Source organism: Nannobrachium achirus, assembly GCF_963921795.1.
Source record: "Nannobrachium achirus genome assembly, chromosome: 1".
Classification (NCBI taxonomy): Eukaryota; Metazoa; Chordata; class Actinopteri; order Myctophiformes; family Myctophidae; genus Nannobrachium; species Nannobrachium achirus.
In genome coordinates, this window is record NC_137810.1 from 42381011 (window position 1) to 42393729 (window position 12719).

A 12719-nucleotide genomic window follows, 5' to 3' on the forward strand; every position below is an offset into this window, starting at 1 on the left:
AAATTATAAAATAATAATAATAAATATAGCTGCAAGCAGCGATAAAGTGTCCAAAGCCAAAAACACCTCAAATCATGAACACAGCCTGGGATGTGCGTGAAATCTTGCAAGCACATTCCCAATAGGTCAAGGAACAGATACCAACCTTCTCACATTGGCCTGTTATAGCGCCACCAGCGGGTCAACTTTTGCACAACACATTTTTTGGAACAAAATGGACCAATCTTTGACGTCAGTAACGTCAAAGAGAGCACTGCCTGCGATCTTGACATTTTGTGCTTTTATAGCCATTGTTTTCTGGCTTGAAGCGAGCCCACGATTGTTTCGAAGGAACAATATTTTTCTAGTTGTGGGCTCGCCTATAAGGCGAGCACACTTTAGATATTGTCATTATTTCTATACTAGGCAGGCAGTCAGTGCAAGTATCAAAAAACTTCGGTTCCTTTCTACTCCTACATACTTAGTGAGAAAATGAAAATAAAAACATCAATGTGTTCAGTTTACAGTGGCGAAGTGTGCTATTACTTTTTACAGCAATCGGCCAAATGGTGGCGCTGTAGGAAGCCTTCGAAAGTGCGAACTTTGAACAGGTATAGCTCATGCTGTGTTTGAGGTACAGGCATGAAACCTGTATACACGTATGCGTCTCCTCATGCTGAACAACTTTTAGCCTCTGACTTTTGACCTCTGACCTTTAGATCTCCCACAATTCGGAATTATATGAAAAACAGTAAAAATCTATCTCCTCCTGGGTTTTTTTTGATACGCGCACAAAACTTTTTTCACATGAACTTTGGACCAATACGGTCAAACTAATCTCGGCGGATTTCTTTTAAAGTGAAATATAATTTTTTAATAATTCAATAAATATTGCAGTTTTATGCAAATTATTCTTCGGCCTCTAAATCATACATGCAAAGTTACACGTTCATGGCATTTGGCAAAGATGTAGAGGGTTAGTCAAGGTATCACTGAAACCAATTTTATTCCAATCGGCCAAAGGGGGGCGCTATACGAAGCGTCTGAAAATTCAAACTTCAAACGGGCATAAGTCATGACTCGTTTCGTTTGAAGACATGCAACTTGTTACACGCGTGCTTTGACTCAAGCGGAAGACATCTGTGTCGTTGTTAAGTAAGCTCCGCCCTTCGATTTTCCGCCACTTTGAGCAGTTTGTAAAACGCGTAAACCCGCTTTTATTCTGGAATTTTCGCGTCACGTGCACAAAACTTTTTTTACGTGAACTTTGGACCGATATCTAAAGATCTGTCAGATCGGATTTCTTTAACATTGAAACATGCTTTTTTAAATAATTCAAACAATATTGCATTTTTATGCAAATTATTCTTCTGCCTCTAAAACATACAAGCAAAGTCACATTTTCATGACAAAATAGTGTAGAGGGTTAGTTCAAATATCACTGAAACCAATCTTACCCCAAATGGCCAAAGGGGGGCGCTATATAATTTTGAGCAGTTTGTAAAACGCTTAAACCCGTTTTTATTCTAGGATTTTTTTTGCAATTTGCATGAAACATTCTACACGCAATCTAAGGACCTTTATCTAACATGCCTATGAAGTGCACACAAAAAAATTATAAAATAATAATAATAAATATAGCTGCAAGCAGCGATAAAGTGTCCAAAGCCAAAAACACCTCAAATCATGAACACAGCCTGGGATGTGCGTGAAATCTTGCAAGCACATTCCCAATAGGTCAAGGAACAGATACCAACCTTCTCACATTGGCCTGTTATAGCGCCACCAGCGGGTCAACTTTTGCACAACACATTTTTGGAACAAAATGGACCAATCTTTGACGTCAGTAACGTCAAAGAGAGCACTGCCTGCGATCTTGACATTTTGTGCTTTTATAGCCATTGTTTTCCGGCTTGAAGCGAGCCCACAATTGTTTCGAAGGAACAATATTTTTCTAGTGACAATATCTAACCGTCATATCAAGTTCTCCTCAAAACTTCGGTTCCTTTCTACTCCTACATACTTAGACAGAAAATGAAAATAAAAACATCAATGTGTTCAGCTTACAGTGGCGAAGTGTGCTATTATTTTTTACAGCAATCGGCCAAATGGTGGCGCTGTAGGAAGCCTTCGAAAGTGCGAACTTTGAACAGATAGAGCTCATGCTCTGTTATACGTACAGTCATGAAACTTGTATACACGTATGCGTCTCCTCATGCCGAACAACTTTTGCACTCTGACTTTTGACCTCTGACCTTTAAATCCCCCAGAATTTTGAATTATATAAAAAACAGTAAAAATCTATCTCCTCCTGGGATTTTTGCGTTACGCGCACAAAACTTTTTTCACATGAACTTTGGACCAATACGGTCAAACTAGTCTCGGCGGATTTCTTTTAAAGTGAAATATAATTTTTTAATACTTCAATCAATATTGCGGTTTTATGCAAATTATTCTTCAGCCTCTAAATCATACATGCAAAGTTACACGTTCATGGCATTTGGCAAAGATGTGGAGGGTTAGTCAAAGTATCACTGAAACCAATTTTATTCCAATCGGCCAAAGGGGGGCGCTATACGAAGCGTTTGAAAATTCAAACTTCAAACGGGCATAAGTCATGACTCGTTTCGTTTGAAGACATGCAACTTGTTACACGCGTGCTTTGACTCAAGCGGAAGACATCTGTGTCGTTGTTAAGTAAGCTCCGCCCTTCGATTTTCCGCCTTTTTGAGCAGTTTGTAAAACGCGTAAACCCGCTTTTATTCTGGAATTTTCGCTCCACGTGCACAAAACTTTTTTTACGTGAACTTTGGACCGATATCTAAAGATCTGTCAGATCGGATTTCTTTAAAATTGAAACATGCTTTTTTTAAATAAATTCAATGAATATTGCAGTTTTATGCAAATTATTCTTCTGCCTCTAAATCATACATGCAAAGTAACATGTTCATGGTATTTGGCAAAGATGTAGAGTGTTAGTCCAAATATCACTAAAACCAATCTTACCCCAATTGGCCAAAGGGGGGCGCTATATCATTTTGAGCACTTTGTGAAACGCTTAAACCCGTTAGGATTTCTTTTTGCAATTTGCATGAAACATTCTACACACAATCTAAGGACTTTTATATAATATGCCTATGAAGTGCACACACACACAAAAAAATAATAATAATGAATATAGCTGCAAGCAGCGATAAAGTGGCCAAAGCCAAAAACACCTCAAATCATGAACAAAGCCTGCAATGTGCGTGAAATCTTACAAGCACATTCCCAATAGGTCAAGGAACAGATACCACCCTTCTTACATTGGCCTGTTATAGCGCCACCAGCGGGTCAACTTTTGCACAACACATTTTTGGAACAAAATGGACCAATCTTTGACGTCAGTAACGTCAAAGAGAGCACTGCCTGCGATCTTAACATTTTGTACTTTTATAGCCATTGTTTTCTGGCTTGAAGCGAGCCCACAATTGTTTCGAAGGAACAATATTTTTCTAGTTGTGGGCTCGCCTATAAGGCGAGCACACTTTAGATATTGTCATTATTTCTATACTAGGCAGGCAGTCAGTGCAAGTATCAAAAAACTTCGGTTCCTTTCTACTCCTACATACTTAGTGAGAAAATGAAAATAAAAACATCAATGTGTTCAGCTTACTGTGGCGACGTGTGCTATTACTTTTTACAGCAATCGGCCAAATGGTGGCGCTGTAGGAAGCCTTCGAAAGTGCGAACTTTGAACAGGTATAGCTCATGCTGTGTTTGAGGTAAAGCCATGAAACCTGTATACACGTATGCGTCTCCTCATGCCGAACAACTTTTACGCTCTGACTTTTGACCTTTGACCTTTAGATCTCCCACAATTCGGAATTATATGAAAAACAGTAAAAATCTATCTCCTCCTGGGTTTTTTTTGTTACACGCACAAAACTTTTTTCACATGAACTTTGGACCAATACGGTCAGATTTATCTCGGTGGATTTCTTTTAAAGTGAAATATCATTTTTTAATAATTCAATCAATATTGCGGTTTTATGCAAATTATTCTTCGGCCTCTAAATCATACATGCAAAGTTACACGTTCATGGCATTTGGCAAAGATGTGGAGGGTTAGTCAAAGTATCACTGAAACCAATTTTATTCCAATCGGCCAAAGGGGGGCGCTATACGAAGCGTCTGAAAATTCAAACTTCAAACGGGCATAAGTCATGACTCGTTTCGTTTGAAGACATGCAACTTGTTACACGCGTGCTTTGACTCAAGCGGAAGACATCTGTGTCGTTGTTAAGTAAGCTCCGCCCTTCGATTTTCCGCCACTTTGAGCAGTTTGTAAAACGCGTAAACCCGCTTTTATTCTGGAATTTTCGCGTCACGTGCACAAAACATTTTTTACGTGAACTTTGGACCGATATCTAAAGATCTGTCAGATCGGATTTCTTTAACATTGAAACATGCTTTTTTAAATAATTCAAACAATATTGCATTTTTATGCAAATTATTCTTCTGCCTCTAAAACATACATGCAAAGTCACATTTTCATGACAAAATAGTGTAGAGGGTTAGTTCAAATATCACTGAAACCAATCTTACCCCAAATGGCCAAAGGGGGGCGCTATATAATTTTGAGCAGTTTGTAAAACGCTTAAACCCGTTTTTATTCTAGGATTTTTTTCGCAATTTGCATGAAACATTCTACACGCAATCTAAGGACCTTTATCTAACATGCCTATGAAGTGCACACAAAAAAATTATAAAATAATAATAATAAATATAGCTGCAAGCAGCGATAAAGTGTCCAAAGCCAAAAACACCTCAAATCATGAACACAGCCTGGGATGTGCGTGAAATCTTGCAAGCACATTCCCAATAGGTCAAGGAACAGATACCAACCTTCTCACATTGGCCTGTTATAGCGCCACCAGCGGGTCAACTTTTGCACAACACATTTTTGGAACAAAATGGACCAATCTTTGACGTCAGTAACGTCAAAGAGAGCACTGCCTGCGATCTTGACATTTTGTGCTTTTATAGCCATTGTTTTCTGGCTTGAAGCGAGCCCACAATTGTTTCGAAGGAACAATATTTTTCTAGTTGTGGGCTCGCCTATAAGGCGAGCACACTTTAGATATTGTCATTATTTATTTATTTATCTATCAGGCAGGCATATCAAGTATCAAAAAACTTCGGTTCCTTTCTACTCCTACATACTTAGTGAGAAAATGAAAATAAAAACATCAATGTGTTCAGTTTACAGTGGCGAAGTGTGCTATTACTTTTTACAGCAATCGGCCAAATGGTGGCGCTGTAGGAAGCCTTCGAAAGTGCGAACTTTGAACAGGTATAGCTCATGCTGTGTTTGAGGTACAGGCATGAAACCTGTATACACGTATGCGTCTCCTCATGCCGAACAACTTTTAGCCTCTGACTTTTGACCTCTGACCTTTAGATCTCCCACAATTCGGAATTATATGAAAAACAGTAAAAATCTATCTCCTCCTGGGTTTTTTTCGATACGCGCACAAAACTTTTTTCACATGAACTTTGGACCAATACGGTCAAACTAATCTCGGCGGATTTCTTTTAAAGTGAAATATAATTTTTTAATAATTCAATAAATATTGCAGTTTTATGCAAATTATTCTTCGGCCTCTAAATCATACATGCAAAGTTACACGTTCATGGCATTTGGCAAAGATGTAGAGGGTTAGTCAAGGTATCACTGAAACCAATTTTATTCCAATCGGCCAAAGGGGGGCGCTATACGAAGCGTCTGAAAATTCAAACTTCAAACGGGCATAAGTCATGACTCGTTTCGTTTGAAGACATGCAACTTGTTACACGCGTGCTTTGACTCAAGCGGAAGACATCTGTGTCGTTGTTAAGTAAGCTCCGCCCTTCGATTTTCCGCCACTTTGAGCAGTTTGTAAAACGCGTAAACCCGCTTTTATTCTGGAATTTTCGCGTCACGTGCACAAAACTTTTTTTACGTGAACTTTGGACCGATATCTAAAGATCTGTCAGATCGGATTTCTTTAACATTGAAACATGCTTTTTTAAATAATTCAAACAATATTGCATTTTTATGCAAATTATTCTTCTGCCTCTAAAACATACAAGCAAAGTCACATTTTCATGACAAAATAGTGTAGAGGGTTAGTTCAAATATCACTGAAACCAATCTTACCCCAAATGGCCAAAGGGGGGCGCTATATAATTTTGAGCAGTTTGTAAAACGCTTAAACCCGTTTTTATTCTAGGATTTTTTTTGCAATTTGCATGAAACATTCTACACGCAATCTAAGGACCTTTATCTAACATGCCTATGAAGTGCACACAAAAAAATTATAAAATAATAATAATAAATATAGCTGCAAGCAGCGATAAAGTGTCCAAAGCCAAAAACACCTCAAATCATGAACACAGCCTGGGATGTGCGTGAAATCTTGCAAGCACATTCCCAATAGGTCAAGGAACAGATACCAACCTTCTCACATTGGCCTGTTATAGCGCCACCAGCGGGTCAACTTTTGCACAACACATTTTTGGAACAAAATGGACCAATCTTTGACGTCAGTAACGTCAAAGAGAGCACTGCCTGCGATCTTGACATTTTGTGCTTTTATAGCCATTGTTTTCCGGCTTGAAGCGAGCCCACAATTGTTTCGAAGGAACAATATTTTTCTAGTGACAATATCTAACCGTCATATCAAGTTCTCCTCAAAACTTCGGTTCCTTTCTACTCCTACATACTTAGTGAGAAAATGAAAATAAAAACATCAATGTGTTCAGCTTACAGTGGCGAAGTGTGCTATTATTTTTTACAGCAATCGGCCAAATGGTGGCGCTGTAGGAAGCCTTCGAAAGTGCGATCTTTGAACAGGTATAGCTCATGCTGTGTTATACGTACAGCCATGAAACCTGTATACACTTATGCGTCTCCTCATGCCGAACAACTTTTACCCTCTAACTTTTGACCTCTGACCTTTAGGTCTCCCACAATTTGGAATTATATGAAAAACAGTAAAAATCTATCTCCTCCTGGGATTTTTGCATAACGCGCACGAAACTTTTTTCACATGAACTTTGGACCAATACGGTCAAACTAGTCTCGGCGGATTTCTTTTAAAGTGAAATATAATTTTTTAATAATTCAATCAATATTGCGGTTTTATTCAAATTATTCTTCGGCCTCTAAATCATACATGCAAAGTTACACGTTCATGGCATTTGGCAAAGATGTGGAGGGTTAGTCAAAGTATCACTGAAACCAATTTTATTCCAATCGGCCAAAGGGGGGCGCTATACAAAGCGTTTGAAAATCCAAACTTCAAACGGGCATAAGTCATGACTCGTTTCGTTTGAAGACATGCAACTTGTTACACACGTGCTTTGACTCAAGCGGAAGACATCTGTGTCGTTGTTAAGTAAGCTCCGCCCTTTGATTTTCCGCCATTTTGAGCAGTTTGTAAAACGCGTAAACCCGCTATTATTCTGGAATTTTCGCGTCACGTGCACAAAACCTTTTTTACGTGAACTTTGGACCGATATCTAAAGATCTGTCAGATTGGATTTCTTTAACATTGAAACATGCTTTTATAAATAATTCAAACAATATTGCATTTTTCTGCAAATTATTCTTCTGCCTCTAAATCATACATGCAAAGTCACATTTTCATGACAAAATAGTGTAGAGGGTTAGTTCAAATATCACTTACCCCAAATGGCCGAAGGGGGGCGCTATATAATTTTGAGCAGTTTGTAAAACGTTTAAACCCGTTTTTATTCTAGGATTTTTTTTGCAATTTGCATGAAACATTCTACACGCAATCTAAGGACCTTTATCTAACATGCCTATGAAGTGCACACAAAAAAATTATAAAATAATAATAATAAATATAGCTGCAAGCAGCGATAAAGTGTCCAAAGCCAAAAACACCTCAAATCATGAACACAGCCTGGGATGTGCGTGAAATCTTGCAAGCACATTCCCAATAGGTCAAGGAACAGATACCAACCTTCTCACATTGGCCTGTTAAAGCGCCACCAGCGGGTCAACTTTTGCACAACACATTTTTGGAACAAAATGGACCAATCTTTGACGTCAGTAACGTCAAAGAGAGCACTGCCTGCGATCTTGACATTTTGTGCTTTTATAGCCATTGTTTTCCGGCTTGAAGCGAGCCCACAATTGTTTCGAAGGAACAATATTTTTCTAGTTGTGGGCTCGCCTATAAGGCGAGCACACTTTAGATATTGTCATTATTTATCTATCAGTCAGTCAGACAGTAGACGGGAACTTCGGTTCCTTTCTACTCCTACATACTTAGTGAGAAAATGAAAATAAAAACATCAATGTGTTCAGTTTACAGTGGCGAAGTGCGCTATTATTTTTTATAGCAATCGGCCAAATGGTGGCGCTGTAGGAAGCCTTCGAAAGTGCGAACTTTGAACAGGTAGAGCTCATGCTGTGTTTGAGGTACAGCCATGAAACCTGTATACACTTATGCGTCTCCTCATGCCGAACAACTTTTACCCTCTAACTTTTGACCTCTGACCTTTAGGTCTCCCACAATTCGGAATTATATGAAAAACAGTAAAAATCTATCTCCTCCTGGGATTTTCGCGTCAAGTGCACAAAACTTTTTTCACATGAACTTTGGACCAATACGGTCAGATTGATCAACCAGATTTTTTTTAAAGTGAAATATAATTTTTTAATAATTCAATCAATATTGCGGTTTTATGCAAATTATTCTTCGGCCTCTAAATCATACATGCAAAGTTACACGTTCATGGCATTTGGCAAAGATGTGGAGGGTTAGTCAAAGTATCACTGAAACCAATTTTATTCCAATCGGCCAAAGGGGGGCGCTAGACGAAGCGTCTGAAAATTCAAACTTCAAACGGGCATAAGTCATGACTCGTTTCGTTTGAAGACATGCAACTTGTTACACACGTGCTTTGACTCAAGCGGAAGACATCTGTGTCGTTGTTAAGTAAGCTCCGCCCTTAAATTTTCCGCCATTTTGAGCAGTTTGTAAAACGCGTAAACCCGCTTTTATTCTGGAATTTTCGCGTCACGTGCACAAAACTTTTTTTACGTGAACTTTGGACCGATATCTAAAGATCTGTCAGATCGGATTTCTTTAACATTGAAACATGCTTTTTTAAATAATTCAAACAATATTGCATTTTTATGCAAATTATTCTTCTGCCTCTAAAACATACAAGCAAAGTCACATTTTCATGACAAAATAGTGTAGAGGGTTAGTTCAAATATCACTGAAACCAATCTTACCCCAAATGGCCAAAGGGGGGCGCTATATAATTTTGAGCAGTTTGTAAAACGCTTAAACCCGTTTTTATTCTAGGATTTTTTTTGCAATTTGCATGAAACATTCTACACGCAATCTAAGGACCTTTATCTAACATGCCTATGAAGTGCACACAAAAAAATTATAAAATAATAATAATAAATATAGCTGCAAGCAGCGATAAAGTGTCCAAAGCCAAAAACACCTCAAATCATGAACACAGCCTGGGATGTGCGTGAAATCTTGCAAGCACATTCCCAATAGGTCAAGGAACAGATACCAACCTTCTCACATTGGCCTGTTATAGCGCCACCAGCGGGTCAACTTTTGCACAACACATTTTTGGAACAAAATGGACCAATCTTTGACGTCAGTAACGTCAAAGAGAGCACTGCCTGCGATCTTGACATGTTGTGCTTTTATAGCCATTGTTTTCTGGCTTGAAGCGAGCCCACAATTGTTTCGAAGGAACAATATTTTTCTAGTGACAATATCTAACCGTCATATCAAGTTCTCCTCAAAACTTCGGTTCCTTTCTACTCCTACATACTTAGTGAGAAAATGAAAATAAAAACATCAATGTGTTCAGTTTACAGTGGCGAAGTGTGCTATTATTTTATATAGCAATCGTCCAAATGGTGGCACTGTAGGAAGCCTTCGAAAGTGCGATATTTGAACAGGTATAGCTCATGCTGTGTTATACATACAGCCATGAAACCTGTATACACTTATGCGTCTCCTCATGCCGAACAACTTTTACCCTCTAACTTTTGACCTCTGACCTTTAGGTCTCCCACAATTTGGAATTATATGAAAAACAGTAAAAATCTATCTCCTCCTGGGATTTTCGCGTTAAGCGCACAAAACTTTTTTCAGATGAACTTTGGACCAATACGGTAAGATTGATCAACCAGATTTTTTTTAAAGTGAAACATTATTTTTTAATAATTCACTCAATATTGCAGTTTTATGCCAATAATTATTTTGCCTCTAAATCATACATACAAAGTCACACGTTCATGGCATTTGGCAAAGATGTAGAGGGTTAGTCAAAATATCACTGAAACCAATCTTATTCCAATTGGCCAAAGGGGGGCGCTATACGAAGCGTTTGAAAATTCAAACTTCAAACGGGCATAAGTCATGACTCGTTTCGTTTGAAGACATGCAACTTGTTACACGCGTGCTTTGACTCAAGCGGAAGACATCTGTGTCGTTGTTAAGTAAGCTCCGCCCTTCAATTTTCCGCCATTTTGAGCAGTTTGTAAAACACGTAAACCCGCTTTTATTCTGGAATTTTCGCGTCACGTGCACGAAACTTTTTTTATCTGAACTTTGGACCAATATCTAAAGATCTGTCAGATCGGATTTTTTTTAAATTGAAACATGCTTTTTTAATAAATTAAATCAATATTGCAGTTTTATGCAAATTATTCTTCTGCCTCTAAATCATCTATGCAAAGTAACATATTCATGTCATTTGGCAAAGATGTAGAGTGTTATTCCAAATATCACTAAAACCAATCTTACCCCAATTGGCCAAAGGGGGGGCGCTATATCATTTTGAGCAGTTTGTGAAACCCTTAAACCCGTTAAGATTTTTTTTAGCAATTTGCATGAAACATTCTACACACAATCTAAGGACCTTTATCTAATATGCCTATGAAGTGCACACACACACACAAAATAATAATAATAATAATAATAAATATAGCTGCAAGCAGCGATAAAGTGGCCAAGGCCAAAAACACCTCAAATCATGAACACAGCCTGGGATGTGCGTGAAATCTTGCAAGCACATTCCCAATAGGTCAAGGAACAGATACCACCCTTCTCACATTGGCCTGTTATAGCGCCACCAGCGGGTCAACTTTTGCATAACACATTTTTGGAACAAAATGGACCAATCTTTGACGTCAGTAACGTCAAAGAGAGCACTGCCTGCGATCTTGACATTTTGTGCTTTTATAGCCATTGTTTTCTGGCTTGAAGCGAGCCCACAATTGTTTCGAAGGAACAATATTTTTCTAGTTGTGGGCTCGCCAGTACCTGGCGAGCACACTTTAGATATTGTCATTATTTATTTATTTATTTATCTAGTAAGTAGACGGGATTTTCGGTTCCTTTCTACTCCTACATACTTAGTGAGAAAATGAAAATAAAAACATCAATGTGTTCAGTTTACAGTGGCGAAGTGTGCTATTACTTTTTACAGCAATCGGCCAAATGGTGGCGCTGTAGGAAGCCTTCGAAAGTGCGAACTTTGAACAGGTATAGCTCATGCTGTGTTATACATACAGCCATGAAACCTGTATACACTTATGCGTCTCCTCATGCCGAACAACTTTTACCCTCTAACTTTTGACCTCTGACCTTTAGGTCTCCCACAATTCGGAATTATATGAAAAACAGTAAAAATCTATCTCCTCCTGGGTTTTTTTTGTTACGCGCACAAAACTTTTTTCACATGAACTTTGGACCAATACGGTCAGATTTATCTCGGTGGATTTCTTTTAAAGTGAAATATCATTTTTTAATAATTCAATAAATATTGCGGTTTTATGCAAATTATTCTTCGGCCTCTAAATCATACATGCAAAGTTACACGTTCATGGCATTTGGCAAAGATGTGGAGGGTTAGTCAAAGTATCACTGAAACCAATTTTATTCCAATCGGCCAAAGGGGGGCGCTATACGAAGCGTTTGAAAATTCAAACTTCAAACGGGCATAAGTCATGACTCGTTTCGTTTGAAGACATGCAACTTGTTACACGCGTGCTTTGACTCGAGCGGAAGACATCTGTGTCGTTGTTAAGTAAGCTCCGCCCTTCGATTTTCCGCCACTTTGAGCAGTTTGTAAAACGCGTAAACCCGATTTTATTCTGGAATTTTCGCGTCACGTGCACAAAACTTTTTTTACGTGAACTTTGGACCGATATCTAAAGATCTGTCAGATCGGATTTCTTTAACATTGAAACATGCTTTTTTAAATAATTCAAACAATATTGCATTTTTATGCAAATTATTCTTCTGCCTCTAAAACATACAAGCAAAGTCACATTTTCATGACAAAATAGTGTAGAGGGTTAGTTCAAATATCACTGAAACCAATCTTACCCCAAATGGCCAAAGGGGGGCGCTATATAATTTTGAGCAGTTTGTAAAACGCTTAAACCCGTTTTTATTCTAGGATTTTTTTTGCAATTTGCATGAAACATTCTACACACAATCTAAGGACCTTTATCTAATATGCCTATGAAGTGCACACACAAAAAATAAATAAATAAATGAATAAATATAGCTGCAAGCAGCGATAAAGTGGCCAAAGCCAAAAACACCTCAAATCATGAACACAGCCTGCAATGTGCGTGAAATCTTGCAAGCACATTCCCAATAGGTCAAGGAACAGATACCACCCTTCTTACATTG